This window comes from Numenius arquata, chromosome 2, assembly GCF_964106895.1.
Source record: "Numenius arquata chromosome 2, bNumArq3.hap1.1, whole genome shotgun sequence".
In the NCBI taxonomy this organism is placed as follows: domain Eukaryota; kingdom Metazoa; phylum Chordata; class Aves; order Charadriiformes; family Scolopacidae; genus Numenius; species Numenius arquata.
The window spans coordinates 53971776-53988996 of NC_133577.1; the positions used below are offsets into that span (position 1 = coordinate 53971776).

The window sequence follows — 17221 nt, forward strand, 5'->3', positions numbered from 1 at the left end:
AAATAAAGCATAAGCGATAGCTAACATATGCCCCGGCATTTATGAAATACCAAGGGATGAAATAATGTTTTTCATATAGACATCAAAAAATGAATCCGCACTATAACAAACCAAATATTTATCTTGGCAGATGATATCTTCTAGGAAAAAATATTGCAATAAAGTTAAATATTTTAATACTGCAAAACAAATGCTGAAAATATCTTTGTGGGAAGTTCCTGCCAAAATGGATGAGCTGTGCTTTTATCAGTGCAGCAAACACAAACTAAGAATTTTTACAGAACCATCAAACAGAAAATCTGAATTAATCAAAGGAAAGCTAGCTGCTCACTTGATGGTGAGTCTTCATTTTTCTCTGATCAAACAAGACAAAAAAAATCCAGGCAACGCAGTTTGCAGAGTTGCATATACTACATAAAGCGAAGACCACTGACACAAGTTACAACTGAGGCTTTCCGCCTAACTCCTTGTGACAAGTTGGTAAGACTCAAACATTGCTGCTGTGCAGTAGCTTTTGTTCACTGTTCTACTGCATTAAAAGCTGTTGGATTCTACCCCACTTTAAAGCAGGGCCACACTATTTCTCACATGGGAAGGATGGCTCCTTTCTGGAACACGGGAGACGGGGTAGCAGACTCTTGACTGACAGTCGTAATTGACTTCACTAAACGGTTTTACAAGTCTGACATATTTAACTAGTGGAAAAGTTTACTCAAGGCTCAAAGGTAACTTTCATAGAATCATAGAATGGTTAGAGTTGGAAGGGACCTTAAAGATCATCCAGTTCCAACCCCCCTGCCATGGGCAGGGACACCTCCCACTAGACCAGGTTGCTCAAAGCCCCATCCAGCCTGGCCTTGAACACCTCCAGGGATGGGGCATCCACAGCTTCCCTGGGCAACCTGTTCCAGTGCCTCACCACCCTCACAGGAAAGAATTTCCTCCTAAGATCTCATCTAAATCTCCCCTCTTCCAATTTAAAACCATTACCCCTTGTCCTGTCACTACACTTCCTGACAAAGAGTCCCTCTCCGGCTCTCCTGTAGGCTCCCTTCAGATACTGGAAGGCTGCTATAATTATTTAAAAGCAGTTTAAGATGACTTCAGTAGCAACTCCCAGGTCTAAGAAACAGGTTTTCAGAGAAACACTTCAGGATGAGTTTTACTGCAGCTATTGTTTAAGTGAATCAAGTTCAAACTACAAGCAGTAGAAGTCATAGGACTGAAAATCCACATTTTCTACTCACACCTCCCAAAACTGAACTCTTGTCAACTTCTAAAACAAACACTTTTAAACAGCTGTCTCTAGATGGATCCTAGTAAAGCCTATGTACCAAGTTGGGGTTATACTGTGGCACATGGGCAGACACAATTTAAATAGTCCAGAGCACCCTGAAAATTCCCACCCAGGCAAACCAAACAGGTGTGGCCCATAGCAAACACACTGCAAGAACCCTGGCTTCGTTCTCCCAAGCTATTTAAAGTGTCCAAATTACGATTTTTCATCTTGCATTAACTACTGTCAACTTTGTGAAGAAATTAATTTTTTTTTTTTTAAATCCTCAGCCGTAGCTAAAATAGCTTATTACGACGCTTTACTGAGTGTTGGCATCTCATAGGTGCCAATATCTAACTGTTTTCTTAAGAAATTACAGTCTCAGCAAGTTATACATCACAAAGCATGCCAAGGTCCCAGCTGGCAAGAGGATGCATGTTTATTTTTGTGAGGGTTATGGTTCTGTTTTGTGGTTATATAAAAAAAAAAAAAAGAGAGAAATCAAGTTTAAGAGAACTTAACATCTTTGCAAAACGTGGTGAGCGGTTTCCCCCAAAGCAGACCCAAAACTGGCAGCAGGTATACCCAGACCTCAGTCTGGGCCATATTTAATTCTTGAGTTAAAATTAACACAAGGCTCACTTACAGCATTAGCATGAAGCTTAAGTAAAAGGCAGCACCTTGCCACATCGGCCCAGGTTGAGCTGGGAAACAAGAGCTTGCAATTCATAGAATCATAGAATGATTAGAGTTGGAAGGGACCTTAAAGATCATCCAGTTCCAACCCCCCTGCCATGGGCAGGGACACCTCCACTAGACCAGGTTGCTCAAAGCTCCATCCAGCCTGGCCTTGAACACCTCCAGGGATGGGGCAGCCACAGCTTCCCTGGGCAACCTGTTCCAGTGCCTCACCACCCTCACAGCAAAGAATTTCCTCCTAATATCTCATCTAAATCTCCCCTCTTCCAGTTTAAAACCATTACCCCTTGTCCTGTCACTACACTTCCTGACAAAGAGTCCCTCTCCGGCTCTCCTGTAGGCTCCCTTCAGATATTGGAAGGCTGCTCTGAGGTCTCCCCGGAGCCTTCTCTTCTCCAGGCTGAACAACCCCAGCTCTCTCAGCCTGTCTTCATAGGGGAGGTGCTCCATCCCTCTGATCATCTTCGTGGCCCTCTGCTGGACCCGTTCCAACACGTCCATGTCCTTCCTGTGTTGAGGACTCCAGAGCTGGACACAGTACTCCAGGTGGGGTCTCACAAGCGCATTGCTCCACAGAGAAGAAACTGGCCCGTGCCAGAGCATTTCCCAGGCAGAGTCCACACATCTGCAGGGCAGGAAGGTAAAAGAGGCTACTCTTCTACAGTAAATAACATTTCTCCACCCACTGACTCAAGTGTGCTGCTCCGATCGCACATTCGGACCTGCTTTCTGCCATCCTTATGTGCTCCACAGCTCCAGGTCTCCAGCTGGACCAGTGAGCTCAGGGAGGAACACAGTCAGGTTAGTCAAGCAAGTATTTCCATTGCTTTCCACACTTTCATTCTCAAATGTATTTAAATACATATTTTGGCGTATGCTCAAAAAGTATGCCATTAAGAGAAACTACTAAGCAAAGGATTAGGAGGAAGACAAGGCTATGGATCCACAGGCAAGTTAAGAAAGGGAATATCAGCACATGTAATACACATCATGCACGAAAGGAAAACCAGTGAGACTTTGGGTTACTTTCATGTTGGAAGTATGTTTCAACAAAGTCAGGGTCAAAGAGCCCTGGAGTTAGTTACTGGAAAGCACGGATTTGTGTTCAGCAAATATAAACTAGAAGCCAAAGACATCATTTCGGATGAAAAAAAAAAAACAAAACAGTAAGAGATCCATTTGAAAGTCAAAAAAGTTTTTGTTTTTTCTTTTCCTTTACAAGCCACTTGTGAGACCAAGTTTAAAGCACTGTGTTTGGTCCTGGGCATTTGGCCAGATGACATTCACATTCTGGAGCTGGTAGAGTGAGGAACAAGAATAGCTTTTTTTTTTTTTTTGCCTTTTTTTTTTTTTCAGGAAAGTCCCTCAGAATAAAGTTGTATCTGTCTCTAAGCCTATATACATGAGGACTGGGGGAGATGACTGTTAGCATCCCTCACCAGAGGGAATTGGCAGTGCTCCACCGGTTGTAACGAAGCAGTAGTAAATTGCAGCTAAGGATTTGTCCCTTATTTTTCAAATACCGTACAAAATGATTATTCAGTGCTTTCAGACTTTTCAGAACTCAGGAAGACAACACCTGCTTATGTGCAAAGCAGGGCTTTCACTCTTCAGCAACAAGTCACAGGTAAGACATCTTCCAAGAACTTCCATTTAAAAAGCTATCTTGGAAACCCTCTTCCAAGATTGGGGGGGGAAAAAAAAAAAAATGCACTTTCTTTGCCTCATCCTACCCTCTTGATACACATCGTCTTCACAGAACCCTCCATGGTGCAGCATCATTTACAATCTTGTCATACAACAATACAAATGGGTTCACCAATTCCAAACATCATATGACAATTAAATATCACAGAATTCCTGCCAGAGGACTGGTAGAACTCCAGTAACTTCCTTTTGCTACTTTCACTCTACCTTGGCGAGACCTTCATACTCCTCTCCCACATCCACACTGATGGTAGAATCCCTACCAGCTCCAAAGAGAACATGGCATTAATGCTCAGTAACTTTCTGAGCTGATCGTTTAGAACGGCATTTCCAGAAATACAGAATGAACCTACCCAGAGAACATGGCTGCAACTCCACCATTCTCTTCCTTTACGTGCAACTTCTCTCTGCTTATCTCAAGGCAGAAAACAAAAACCACCGAAAATCCATACCTGCTTTATCAGCCAGCTTCTTTTCAAAAGCATCACAGTCGTCAGATGGCCATTTTCAAATAATTGCAAATCAAACTAACTTAGACTGGATAGCAGACCCCAAAAAATTAAATAATATATTTGCCAACCTCTTACGCGTGCAACGAATGGATATACTATCAGTCTTGCAATTACAAGACAATCAATTTTAGTCGCTTTTCTTAGAGAACACTTTTAAATCTTTCTGCAAACTTTCAGTAAATGATACGCGAGAAAAAATAACCAAATTGGACAGAAATATGGCTTTAGCCATCCTGCAAAATTTTTGGTTTTATTTAAAAGAGTTAGGCATGGGCTTTACATATGTAGGCTCATAAGAACTACAAAAGGCAACCAAAAGTTTCATGGATAAGATCAAGCTCTCGGGGCCCAACTCAGCATTCACGAACAATAGCGCAAATTCAGGAGCAAGTCCCTTGAAGTTAACAGAGCAAGTATAAAACTTACTGTCAAGAGAGGAGAACGAGGCCTGACCTCCTTCCACTGAAGAATGATCCTCGTGAACTACGGACTTTCCAAGCGTTAGAGATCCTGGGAATGCTATGAGATATTACTCTGCTTTTTGTTTTGCCTGAAAACCTTAGGCAACAACACTTGGCTGAAAAAAGGCAGTTACTAACACTTCTGTGCTGAGACTTCTGTCCTGACCTTCTCCTGCCTCCTCAGGCACCAGGTGTGGGTTTCGGGGTAACCCCCCTGCCCACCACTAAGCCAAAGAGCTCCTCTCTTGGTCACCAGCCCCTTCACCAGCCGCCTCCTCCTCCTCACCCAGCCAAGACACCCTACCAACCTCCTTCTCAGCCAAGACACCCTACCAACAGGAAAGGCAGACCAGCCCTGCTTCCACAAGAAGGACGTCAAAGAGGAGGTTGGACCAGAGCTGCTGGAGGGATGGAGCCAGTCTGGAGCCCACCATGCCTGCCCACACCACAGGGACCTCTCTTCACAAGTGCTGCTGTAACTGGGTCAAGCCGTGCAGTGCCCGGATGAGGAAAGGACTTGTGCTTCCACACTGTATAAACCTTTGTCTCCATCTCGCCAACCACATAGAATTGTCTAGGTTGGAAGCGACCTTTCAGATATCGGGTCCAACCACATCATCAGCTGGGAGAGAGGGTGCTTTTCAGGGCAGGAGGTCCAGTGTGGAGGCAGCCATGGGCTAAGACTTGCCACGATGCTCGGTAATGTCCTTCATTACCTTTCATTTCAGCAGAAGCGTTGCAGAAGAAGGTGGCAGAGGAAAGACTGCATGTGTTTGTCTTGGTCTACCTACAAGAGGCCCTCTAAACCAAATTAACACAGGCTGGGTTATAGAATAGAACGTCCCCCCTGTCAGGTAAGTATCACACAGGGCCCAGACCCAAAGCAGGATCAGATCACATAAGCACTTCAGACCCCACAGCCAAGAACACAAAGCAGTAGCAGCCGCCCTTCCACAAACAAACCGTGTCACACCTCACAGCAGCCGAGAGACAAAGAAAGTTCCATGTCCTCGCCAGCCCTTTCTCCTTTGTCCTGCTCAAACTGCAAATACTCAGCCTCCTGAACAAGTATGGTAGGCTGAGCCAACGTGCTGTCACCCAGGATAACTGCAGGTGGTAAAGCCTCAAATAAAACTAATAACCACAAGTAGTCCTATTCTAGGTCATAAGCACCATAAATGCTAAGACGTGGATGCGACATCCTTTCCAGTTCCCAGTAACATGCTCCATAAGAAGATACAGAACAACCGTATTGCATTAAGTGTCTTGCTGGAGCATTTTGTGTGTCAGGAATAATTTCATTTTCAATGTTCCAAACTAAGACACGTATGGGAAAATAGAGCCTCATATCATACAATCACAGAATGGTTAGAGTTGGAAGGGACCTTAAAGATCATGGAGTTCCAACCCCCCTGCCATGGGCAGGGACACCTCCACTAGAGCAGGTTGCTCAAAGCCCCATCCAGCCTGGCCTTGAACACTTCCAGGGATGCGGCATCCACAGCTTCCTTGGGCAACCTGTTCCAGTGCCTCACCACTCTCACAGGAAAGAATTTCCTCCTAATATCTCATCTAAATCTCCCCTCTTCCAGTTTAAAACCATTACCCCTTGTCCTGTCACTACATCTCCTGACAAAGAGTCCCTCTCCGGCTCTCCTGTAGGCTCCCTTCAGATATTGGAAGGCTGCTCTGAGGTCTCCCCGGAGCCTTCTCTTCTCCAGGCTGAACAACCCCAGCTCTCTCAGCCTGTCTTCATAGGGGAGGTGCTCCATCCCTCTGATCATCTTCGTGACCCTCCACTGGACCCATTCCAACAGGTCCATGTCCTTCCTGTGTTGAGGGCTCCAAAGCTGGACACAGTACTCCAGGTGGGGTCTCACGAGCGCAGAGTAGAGGGGTAGAATCCCTTCCCTCGCCCTGCTGGCCACATTTCTCTTGATGCAGCCCAGGATGCAGTTGGCTTTCTGGGCTGCCAGTGCACATTGCCGGCTCATGTTGAGCTTCTCATCCACCAACACCCCCAAGTCCTTCTCCTCAGGGCTGCTCTCCAGCCATTTTCCGCCCAACCTGTATTTGTGCCTGGGATTGCCACGTCCCAGGTGCAGGACCCTGCACTTGGCCTGGTTGAGCTTCATGTGGTTATCCACGCCGTCCCTGCTACAGCATCTCAGTGTTTTGTCACACAATGACCCAACTTAACAGAGGGTGCCAAATGCCTAGTTACGCTTCCATCGCCTCTCCCGATACACCCTACCAACCCAAGGATACGTGACTCGAACAAAACAAACAGTTTAACTGGTGACACTTGACTCTGCTTAGCATTTTCTCCAAGCAACTCCTAAGTAAGGAACTTTAGAGGGTTTTTTTGAGACACATCTTGACACATGTCCAATTACAGATTAGAGGTAGGTAAACCTCTTATTTTCGAGATCTGGAAGGTATGCCAAGTATTTAGAGCCACGGGCCAGTCCTGCACAACCACGGAGGCTGCAATACACATGACCACAGAACCGGTTTTCTGGATGTTGCTCCACTCCGTGCTTGAAGTCACTACGTCTGCAAGGTAGGACGACAAATTTGCTGTTGACCCCCTTTCAGCCCCTCAATGATCCTACAGGGCTCTTAAGCCGTGCTAGCAGTTTGGTAACACGTTAAGAAAAGGGCTGAGGTGATATCTATGTCATACAGTACTCTATCAACTCTCCCCGGCCGGTGGGAGAGGAATTATATCACTTATCACCACGATGTGACAGCTACGTTGTCCTAGTAGATAGCAATTAAAGAGCTTGTTATCTTGACAGCATTGTTCTGCTCCCCCCCCCCCCCCAAAAAAAAAGCAGTGTGAAAAATGTGAAAAATTCACCTTTGTGAAAAATTCCATCACCACAGTATTCATTCGGTGCCTTTGTAACTACTCTGTTTGATCTATCTTTAGAAACAATCCGAAAATGCCCCTGAGCCTTAAGCAAAAGAGCTATTCGTCTTCCACATCAGATATACTCGAGAACAACAGGAGCCAACTTTCCCGGTCCCGTTAGCCACCCATCTAAACCCTCCCACGCTATATTATGCTTCAGGGAGCTAGGGAGGAGGGACGCTGGGGCAGTTTCACACAGAGACCACGACCGCACCTCCCAGCGGGGCCTCGGAGCCGGAGCACGGGACACCGGAGTTGGCTGGGAGCGCAACTGGGCGACAGAGCAACCCACCAAAACTCAGCCACGAGAGCCCCCAACACACCTTACCCCGCCGTGCCAGGAGCAGAGGCTGCCAGCAGACCCCCCGGCCAGCACGGCCTCACGCAAGAGGATTTGAACTTCCGAACAAAATTTTAAAAATGCCCCCCAAAACCCCTCACAGTTGGGCCACCTGCACTCTGAATAGCGGAGATTACGCATTCCCGGGGTTGCGCCTTGTTCAGCACAAAACTTTCGTCGAGCCACCACAAGTTTTTCAAGCAGCCTCAAAATCCTGAAGCAGAACAGGAGCGATTTCTCAGCCCAGACTAGTATTTACATTCGCTGTCCTTTTAAAGCCTTAGCCAGAGAGGAAACCCACACGGCAGCTACTGCACAACCCGGTCTTGACAGATACCAGGGATACCTCACCCTGAGAGACCATTTCCAAGGGTATTCTCTGATCCCGAACCTGGTGAGGGGCAAAACCAAAACATCCGAACACTTACAAGTTCGCCAAATATAAAGAGTCTGAAAAGCACACAAATCCCTTGAAGCAAAAAAAAAAGTCAGCCCCAAAACCCGTTTGCCGAGTGCATTCCTAGCAACGCACAGGAGTCTCGATCCACACAGCCGTTCCATCACGTTCAGACGAGTCGATATTGCTGATATTCTTGGTAATTATTACTTAATGTTTTTAATTAGCACATAGAATGAGACAGTGGATTGAATACAAATCCCCTCAATGAAATTAAACCCACCCTAGGATTACATATGGTAAAACACAGGGGACCGCTCCATGTAAATGCATCACAGCACAATCCTCCCGCGTAGCTGTGCGATTAACAGACACCTCTATTTACCACGGTCTTCTTGCTCATCTAATTAAATATTCAGGTCTCAAGTAAACCATTAACAAACAAATATTTTTAGAGCTAAATAGATCTAAAAATAAGGAAACTTTACACAGATCTAGTCCGAGGAAAGGTCAGAGCTGGGTTCCACAGCTAAAGTGGCATATTTTATCCCAGGAAAACACAGGATTACTCAGAGTCAGCACAGGCATCGCTGAATTGAAGACAAGGGTGGCTGCAGAGCGGTGGAGTCTGCAGCTCCCGGTACCTGCCCTTCTCACCACCGCCTCACCGGCCCTACAGCCTCCACCTGGGCAAACACAGGCTTCTGCAAAGGCAATTAACTCCAGCTCAGCTGTTCCCCACGTTCCAGTGGAGAGAGGGCACTCCGGCAAGCATGGTCCTGTTTAACCCCCCCAGGGGCTTTTGCCCGCACAGCAATACTACCAGGTGGAAAACCGTGTTTTGCTCAATCCTCATCAACACAGCTGCGCTGGCAAAGGCACAGGGAGATGTTCCTCGGGAGTTACACTTTAGGAAATGAGCAAATAAAACAAGTGAGAGTCGAGCGGCTTGGAAGGATGAGAAGACAAAAGAATTAATCTAACAGAGGAAAGCACGCCTTCTGCTTTCCTACATCTACCAAGTCAGACCTGTGTGATTTAAAATAAGCTTTTACCGTAATGTTCATAGGGAAATATTTAAGAAGAGAAAGCAGCAGGAGAAGCCGGCCAGACATATATTGTCTCTCTGCCTTTTGGGCCCCAGGTGCCCTTATTCGGGTCAGAAGAGGGACGCAGACGCCCAGGCTGAGCACTCTGCCTTTGGCCTGGCTGGGCTGCCGGCGGGCCGAGCCGGGCCAGCCCCGCACCGCCACCGCGCACCCAGCCTCTCCTTCCAGGGCCGCCCGGCCCGGCTACAGGGAAGGGAGGAGCGGCAGGCGGGATGCCCGGCCAGACGGCGCGGCCGCAGGCACACCACCGGCGGGGTCCCCGGGCAGAGGCCTGCCGCCGGGCGAGGGAGCACCGGCCCGGGGGGGGGGGCGCCGGCCCTGCAGCGCGTCCCCCCCCCCCCCATCCTTCCCCCGAGAACTGCCGCGGGGAGACGGGGCCGGACCCGGCCTCCCCTCGGCCGCCGCCACCGCCGGAGGAGCCGGCGGCCCAGCTGGGGAAGGGGGCGAGGAAGGGCGCGCCGGCTGCAGCCCGGCTCCTCACCTGCGTCCCGGCGGGACGGAGGGCGATGCTTCCCGGCGCCCCAGCGGCCGGCACCGGCCTGCTCCGCCGCCCCCGCTTCCCCCCGGCCCGCCCGCTCTGGCGGCGGGTGTTCGGGGAAGGCCCCCCTCCCTCCGCCCGGCCCCGGCGGGCCGCGATCCCCTCGCCCGCCCCTTACCTCGCACCGCCGGCCAGCAACGGGCAGCGCTGAGCGGGGCGGGGGGGGGCGGGAAAGGGCCGGCCGGGCCGAGGGACGGGGAGGGGCCGCGGCTTTGTGCCCGCCGCGCGGCTCGGCTCGGCTCGGCTCGGCTGCGGCTCGGCTCGGCTCGGCTGCGGCCGCCCCTCCCTTCACCCCGGAGCCGGCTCCCCCCCTGGGGCCCAGCGCCTGCGCCATGCGCCCGCCTCCCGCTCCGCTCCCGGCCTTCCCTCAGCCCCGCCGGGCCCGGGGCCGGGCGGCTGCGCTGGGGAGCGTCCCGGCCCCTCTCCGGCCGCTGCTCCCTCCTGGAGGGAAGGGCCGGTACCGGCATCGGGGGCGCCCCGAGGACGGAGCCAGGGTGGGCTCCAGGGGCTCCGCCGGCTGCGGGGACGGTCGCGGCCTACGACCTCCCCCGGGGGAGAGAAGAAGGTGTGTGTGTGGGGGTGTTCTCCTGCACCTTTCTGCTGACGCCGTGAAAGACGAAATCAGGAGTCAATGGCGGGGATGAGTATGAAGCAGGTATCCTTTATTGCAGCGCTGGAGGCAGAGGGGATCGCTCCTCCAGATGTGCGTGCCAGACAGAGTCAGTTTAACATCATATGTGCGCTTCACACATACACATCCATGCAAGGACTAATTAACATCTTCATTAATTTCCAGTAATTCGTTACCGTATGCTACCTCCCTCTTGGAGCTCCCCGTTCGTCAGAGGTAAGATAACGTTGCTCAGGATCGCTACCCACATACGCGCCTTCCTGTCTTGTTACTTACCGTAAGCTCTGCAAGGGGGTAAGCCCCTGTTTGTGGTCAGCCGAGTTATATTTGCTAACTCATACTTAGGTAAGCAAACCTTCCAGCCGTACCTAGCCTTATTCTTTTAATTCACTGCCCTGCCGGCTGTGGGATCCCTCCGACGTGCTCTTTTCGCCGACTTCAGCTAACGAACTGGAGAGGAATAAACCGCAGCGTGGATGCCGCTAGGACGCGCGTATCCCACAGCTCATCCCAGGATCCTAACGCCCCATGTTTCACAAGTTTATTAGATTTATTTCGGTGCGAGTTATTTCAATGACAAAACAATGGAGAGCAAGGGGTTTTTCCTTCCAGTCTGGCAGCTGCTTTCTCTGTACATAGAGAACCCATTTAAAATGCTAGCAGCCGCGCCAAGGACAGCAGCTGGCATGTCAAGCATGATTAGGAACATCTTCAAAGACACACACCGGTGGAAAAACCTGCTTAAAGGGGGGGTACAGCAATTCCAAAATTCAGACCACTAAAATGAAAGGTGGAAGTCCACCTAGTTTTGAGGAAGTGGGACAAAGCAACGGTTCTATGTTTCTATGTCTTATTTACAAGGTGGTGACATTTACATTAACCCACGGCTTCCGTGAAAGTGGCCATTAATCTTCAGGCATAAGAGACCTGGTTGGCTCACGGAGGCAACTGATTAATCCATCTGAGCAGCTTCTGTTGGTGCAGCTTTCATGTGATCTATAGCTGTCTTCTGACACAGAGGTGTGAAACTTCTGTGGCGTGAGCTGGAGGCAGCTGAAGTGATCCCGCTTGCCGGTTGGGAAAGCAGTGGTGAGCTCTGCGAGCTGCCTTGAGGGCCACCGAAACCTTTCTGCTCCACCTGCCAACGCACACCACGCGGCGCTTCGGCATTAAAATCCATTTGTCACAAGGCATACTGTGACTGACTTTTCAGTCCTGCTGCCTCCCGAAGGTGCTGATGTTTATTCAGGTAGCCTAGGAGATGGTACTGAAGTCCGGTTTTACAGTGCCTGGCTTGGCATAGCTGTCAGAGCCCTTGGCTACCCTTACAGAGAGCGGGGAGGCACCACTGCCCCCAAAAAGCATCTGGGAGCAGTTCGGTAAGGTGCCTGCTCGCCACAGAGGAAAACAAAAGCAAACAGGAGGCAGTAAATGAGAGGCAGGTTAGGACACAGCCAGCCTTGCCGGACCGGAGCAGAACTGAGCTCTAAGGACCGGAGGAAATTTACTGGAAAAGACTGCTGCATAAAGCCTCTCGAGTACCCGAGATACCGGGTGAAGTTTCATGGCTTGTGTTTTTTACTTATCCCTGATTGAGATTCCCCCTCAATCCAGCTCTGAGCTTGGGCTTGGCGTCATTTTTAAAAATACAGTAAGCCCACAGAAAAGAAGATTATAAGAAGATTATTTTTTTTCCAAGCCCTGAATGGCTGGGCTATATTTTGTCATCGTACTGGTGTGGGACAGAGAACAATGTGTAGGCAGGAGGCTTTAAGCATTGGTGGGATGACCTAGAGGACTCGACTAGTCTGGACAAGAAATGGCACCCCAAGCCGCCGCATCGCTGTATTATACACCCCAGTGAGGTGAGGGAGGCTTTCCCACGTAATTTAGTTTTGACTGGGCCTGGGCAGTATATACTTTAGCTCTAAAAATCAAACCACCCGTTTCTTATTTCCATTGCAAGTACAGAGGGAAACAGTGTTTCTGGAATCCCCAGTGTCTCGAGCAGATAGCCAGGGGATTAGGAAACAGACTCGCTTAGCTGTTGTCACGCGCTGGCGACTGCAGCAAGCAGCAGCAACTACTAATTTTTCAGCTAGCTCCTCTCGTGGTAGCCAAGATTCCTACACCAAGAGACTTTCCTCCTTCCACTGGCTCCTATCCTAGAAGCCTGCCACAGCGCAGTGAGCTCTGCAGGAGGGGGAAGAGAAAGAAACTACAGCACCTTTTTTTTTTTTTTTTTTTTTTTTTTTTTTACAGCAAAGGCAGCTGAGTCCCTGGGGATCTACCTGTGCCGTCTCCCAGCCGTGGAACTGCATCCACACCAGCCCTCCAGAGCCTGGTCCCGTTCACTGATGGCTTCAGAGGGATCTTTTCTTGCCTTAAAACACGGTGTGTGTTTCAGTTCATAGCACGTGACAGCGATTACTTCAGTACATTCAAACTCTTATCCCTCGGCAGTATCTTGCGTATCACAGTTTGGGCTGTTAAGTCGGATTTCTTGTTCTCGTTTGCAAAACAACATTGGCACTCGGCTGTGTTTTGTAACAAAGGAGGAGGGGGAAGAGGATCCAACTGCATGAAGGAGGCACAGCAAAAACTGCTTGAGAGCAAAACAGACCTAGTTGTTTTAATTTTCCTAATGGCTTTTTCATACAGCAAGCAGAGGGGACGTATATACTTACACACCTGGAACACACACCAAACAAACCCACAAACCAACAAGTGAACAAAAGCCACAGAACTGAGCCAACTAGTTTTTCTGCAAGCTGTGGCAAGGCTGGTATTGCCATCCTGAGTTGTTCTGGGCTCAGCCATGACCTGCCTTGTACAGGGAAGCAGAATCTCTCCTTGTTCCACCTCTTCGTTTCCCAGATCCAGAGGATACTTCACCATCAACAAAATTTCGGTGTCATGGAGAGAACTTCTTAGTCCAGGATTCACTGGTGCCGAGGCAGACAGCCATCCTGAGCCTGTATAACCATATACTCCAACACTTCATACAGCCAAAAGCCACAGGAGAGACATCAGGAACCTCAAAAAGCCGCGCGGAAGGAGAGTGCCAGGAGAAGTCGCAGGCAGCTGGGAACTCTGTCTCCCCAGGGCTGCGAGGCAGAGCTGGTGCAGATGTGCAGCTGGATCCCGGGCCAGGACAACCCACGCTTCTCGTCCCACTTCTGGGTGAACGGAGTTAAATCCAGTTGGTGGTCAGTGACAAGCGGTGTTCCCCAGGGTTCGGTACTGGGGGCAACGCTGTTTAATATCTTTATTAATGATCTGGACCAGGGGATCGAGTGCACCCTCAGTAAGTTTGCAGATGACACCGAGTTGTGCAGGAGTGTTGATCAGCTTGAGGGTAGGGTGCATGAGCCAGCAGTGTGCCCAGGTGGCCAAGAAGGCCAACAGCATCCTGGCCTGGGTCAGGAACAGTGTGGCCAGCAGGAGTAGGGCAGTGATCTTCCCCCTGTACCGGGCACTGGTGAGGCCCCGTCTCAAGTGCTGTGTCCAGTTTTGGGCCCCTCACGACAAGAAAGACCTTGAGGTGCTGGAGCGGGTCCAGAGAAGGGCAATGGAGCTGGTGAGGGGTCTGGAGAACAAGTCTTCTGGGGAGAGGCTGAGGGAGCTGAGGGTGTTCAGCCTGGAGAAAAGGAGGCTGAAGGGAGACCACCTCACTCTCTACAACTCGTGAAAGGAGCGTGTAGCCGGGGGGGGGGTCGGTCTCTTCTCCCAAGGAACAGGCGATGGGACAAGAGGAAACGGCCTCAAGTGGCGCCGGGGGAGGTTCAGGTTGGATATTAGGAAAAATTATTACACTGAAAGGGTTATCAAGCATTGGAACGGGCTGCCCAGGGAAGTGGTTGAGGCACCATCCCTGGAGGCATTTAAGAGACATGTATATGTGGTGCTCAGGGACATGGTTTAGTGGTGGACTAGGCAGTGCTAGGTTTACAGTTGGACTTGACGATCTTAAAGGTCTTTTCCGACCTAAATGATTCTGTGATTCTATGGGGATTCCCCAAAAGCAGCCTTTCCAACATAGCCTGGTGCTCTTCAGGCTGGCTATCTGTGAGCATCGCTTGCTCTACTGCTAACCCATGCCTGCCTGGTACATGTGGTGGGGTCACCTTGCATCCTCTCCCCATGAAAAAAATAATTTCCCCTTCCACAGCAACCTTCTGGCCACATTACACTGCTCAGTGTGAATGAGGCAAACACCTAAAATCACTGTAGGAGAGGGTGTTCCCTGCATTTGGATAGGACAATGATCCTGGTCCTTTCGGACAGCCCGGGCTGAGGGATCCTGCCAATATGAGAATAAAATAGAGCAGATCATTAATTTGCTGGCGCCTGGAACTGGTGAGCCGAGATGCTGACATCCTGCAAATGAGAAAGTGGTTAATCTTGTTGTTGTGTGTTCACTGTTTGAACTGTCACACAGACAAAGCCACCGTTTGAATTAATGGAGCGGGCACAGGGATGGGATTTAATCCCTGGGGGTGGGTTTTGAGAAGGCTGAGTGTTGAACCCTTTGACTTCTGGCTGCCTCTTGCCATTTCCATGAGCACAGACGTCGATGTCAGGCAAAGAAACAGCTTCAGAATAGCTTCAAATAGTAAGACTTAGGTCTTACTGGTCAGTTCTCCCTTCTGAGGCAACACAGTGGTTCCCCAGGACCGCACTTTGCTTCGCATCCTCATTACCGTATTTTGATAAAGTTCTCGTTGCATAAAAACTTGCCTCAGTGCTCAGATGAGCCTGGCACATTCACCACGTCACGTTTGATTGCTACCCTCAGCGGAAAGCTTGACAATGATAGGGAAGAATGTTTCTTGAAAGAGATGACGTCTTGTGGATTAACCTGGTTTTCAAGAGATTTCAGTCCCCTTCCCAGCTCTGCCTGCATGATTCTTAACAAGAAACTCTTTTCACTGGTCATCCCATTAACCGCAGGGCATTAGCATGCATTTATTAAAGTATACAGCGCTCTTGTATTTATTGAACTGAAGTCTACACAAATGGCATAAAAATCAGGCTGGACAAATGTTATGAAAAAAGCCCCAGGTCACTTCTGCTTCTTCCTACGGCATCTGCTATATGGAAGGAGAAACTGTGTGTCTTCTATTTTCCGTACTCATAACAGAGCCAAACTTTTTGCTTCTTCATATTTTTTTCTTCTTTCCGGTTGAGAGCAAAGAGCTGGAATCAAGTTGTTTATGATTGTTAGTCGCTACATCCACGGGAAGAAATTGCCCTTTCATTATTTCACGGTGCTGTGCTCTTAAGTTCAGCTCTTGGCCCATGAAGGCAGATCTGGCCAACAGCTTTTCCAACAGCTCCCCCACACCAAGACGGATTTCCATTGTGGGGTTCTGAGGAGCGATCTGGCAGTGGCTGGTCTTCATGCGCCTTCCCCACAGCCAGGAAATGTGTAAGTGGAAATGCTCTCTAACTGCAGTAGCTGCTCAGCAGCACGCACTTCTTACCTTCCCTCTCTTTTAATTTGAAGTACTTTTTTGAAAACGGTATTCAAATAAAATGTGTACCTGTACAGGGATGTAGGAGCCCTTTGACGTCCCAGCTCTCAAAGAGCGTGTGGGACCAGAACCCCAAGTTTCTCAGAAGGTCCCTGCAGGCTGCAGGTCGAGAACAACCCAGGGGCACCTCACACGTCCTGCCCTCGCTGAGCACTGCGTAAGGAAGATGCGAGGGCCATGGCATTTGATCCCTCTCCTCACCAGCAGCCTCCTTCAGGGAGCAAGAAGGGAAGGCACAATAACGAGCCTCTGGCTGCCAATGAAACCTCATTCCAGTTGCGAATGTGCCAAAAGCTATTCCTTTCTCCTCAGCCTGAGCCAAAGTGACATGAGAGTAGTGATGAGATCTCTGTCCAGGGAGACGATGACTGCCAGACACTAGCTGTGAGTAATCCTCAGGAACTTGGGAAGAATCACAGCCATATTCTGATCCCACTGCTGAACGTGTGTCTTTTTTATGTGACACCGTCTAGGGCGGTAGGACCTTCGTTTAGGTAATCGCTTCCTCGCTCCACCTGAACGCTGAATCACTGATGCTGTCTCAGACCCACCACTGAAGCACAGCGACTTGAGTCGATTCAAGTTTGGACACCAGTTTTAAAGCGTTTGGGAGTCCCAGCTACTGAAGAAACTAGCCTCTGCCTTCATTATGGTGCTTGCGGTACTGCCAAACGCGAACACCCTCTCATCATCTTCCAGAAACACAGGCTGGCATTTCCAGTCCTTCTCTCGCAACTGTCTTAACTTGCAGGAAAGTAATGATTGTGTGAGTCACCCTTTCATCTTTACAACACTACTGGAGAAGAAAGAAGGGGTGGGGGGAAAAGAGAGTGTTTGTAGCCTGGCCATAAAATTGTTTCCTAAATAAAGTCAACTGTGCTTCAAATCTCCAGTTACAACGCGACGTGACACACACTGCAGCAATTTATGGGCAAACAGATCACTAGGGAGAACTGTGATCCACTAATTATTTGTCGCTTCAGCGTGACGTTTCAACAGTGCGCTGTTTTACTAGACCCAAGACAAATGTAATGTAATTTCTGCTTCTTAATTAATACTGTTAACATCTGCCCATTGCTTCCCAAGGTTTCCACTGC

General features: G+C 49.5%; 1 protein-coding gene across 1 annotated transcript in view; it reads right to left on the reverse strand.

Annotated features, from left to right (window-relative positions):
* The window catches only part of RIN2 (Ras and Rab interactor 2), a 93107-nt gene extending 82883 nt beyond the window's left edge, over positions 1-10224 (reverse strand). Inside the window, exon 1 of the mRNA XM_074144267.1 lies at positions 10075-10224. The gene's annotated coding sequence lies outside the window, so the exon portion shown is untranslated. The remainder of the gene's footprint in view (positions 1-10074) is intronic.
* Positions 10225-17221: the final 6997 nt, after the last annotated feature.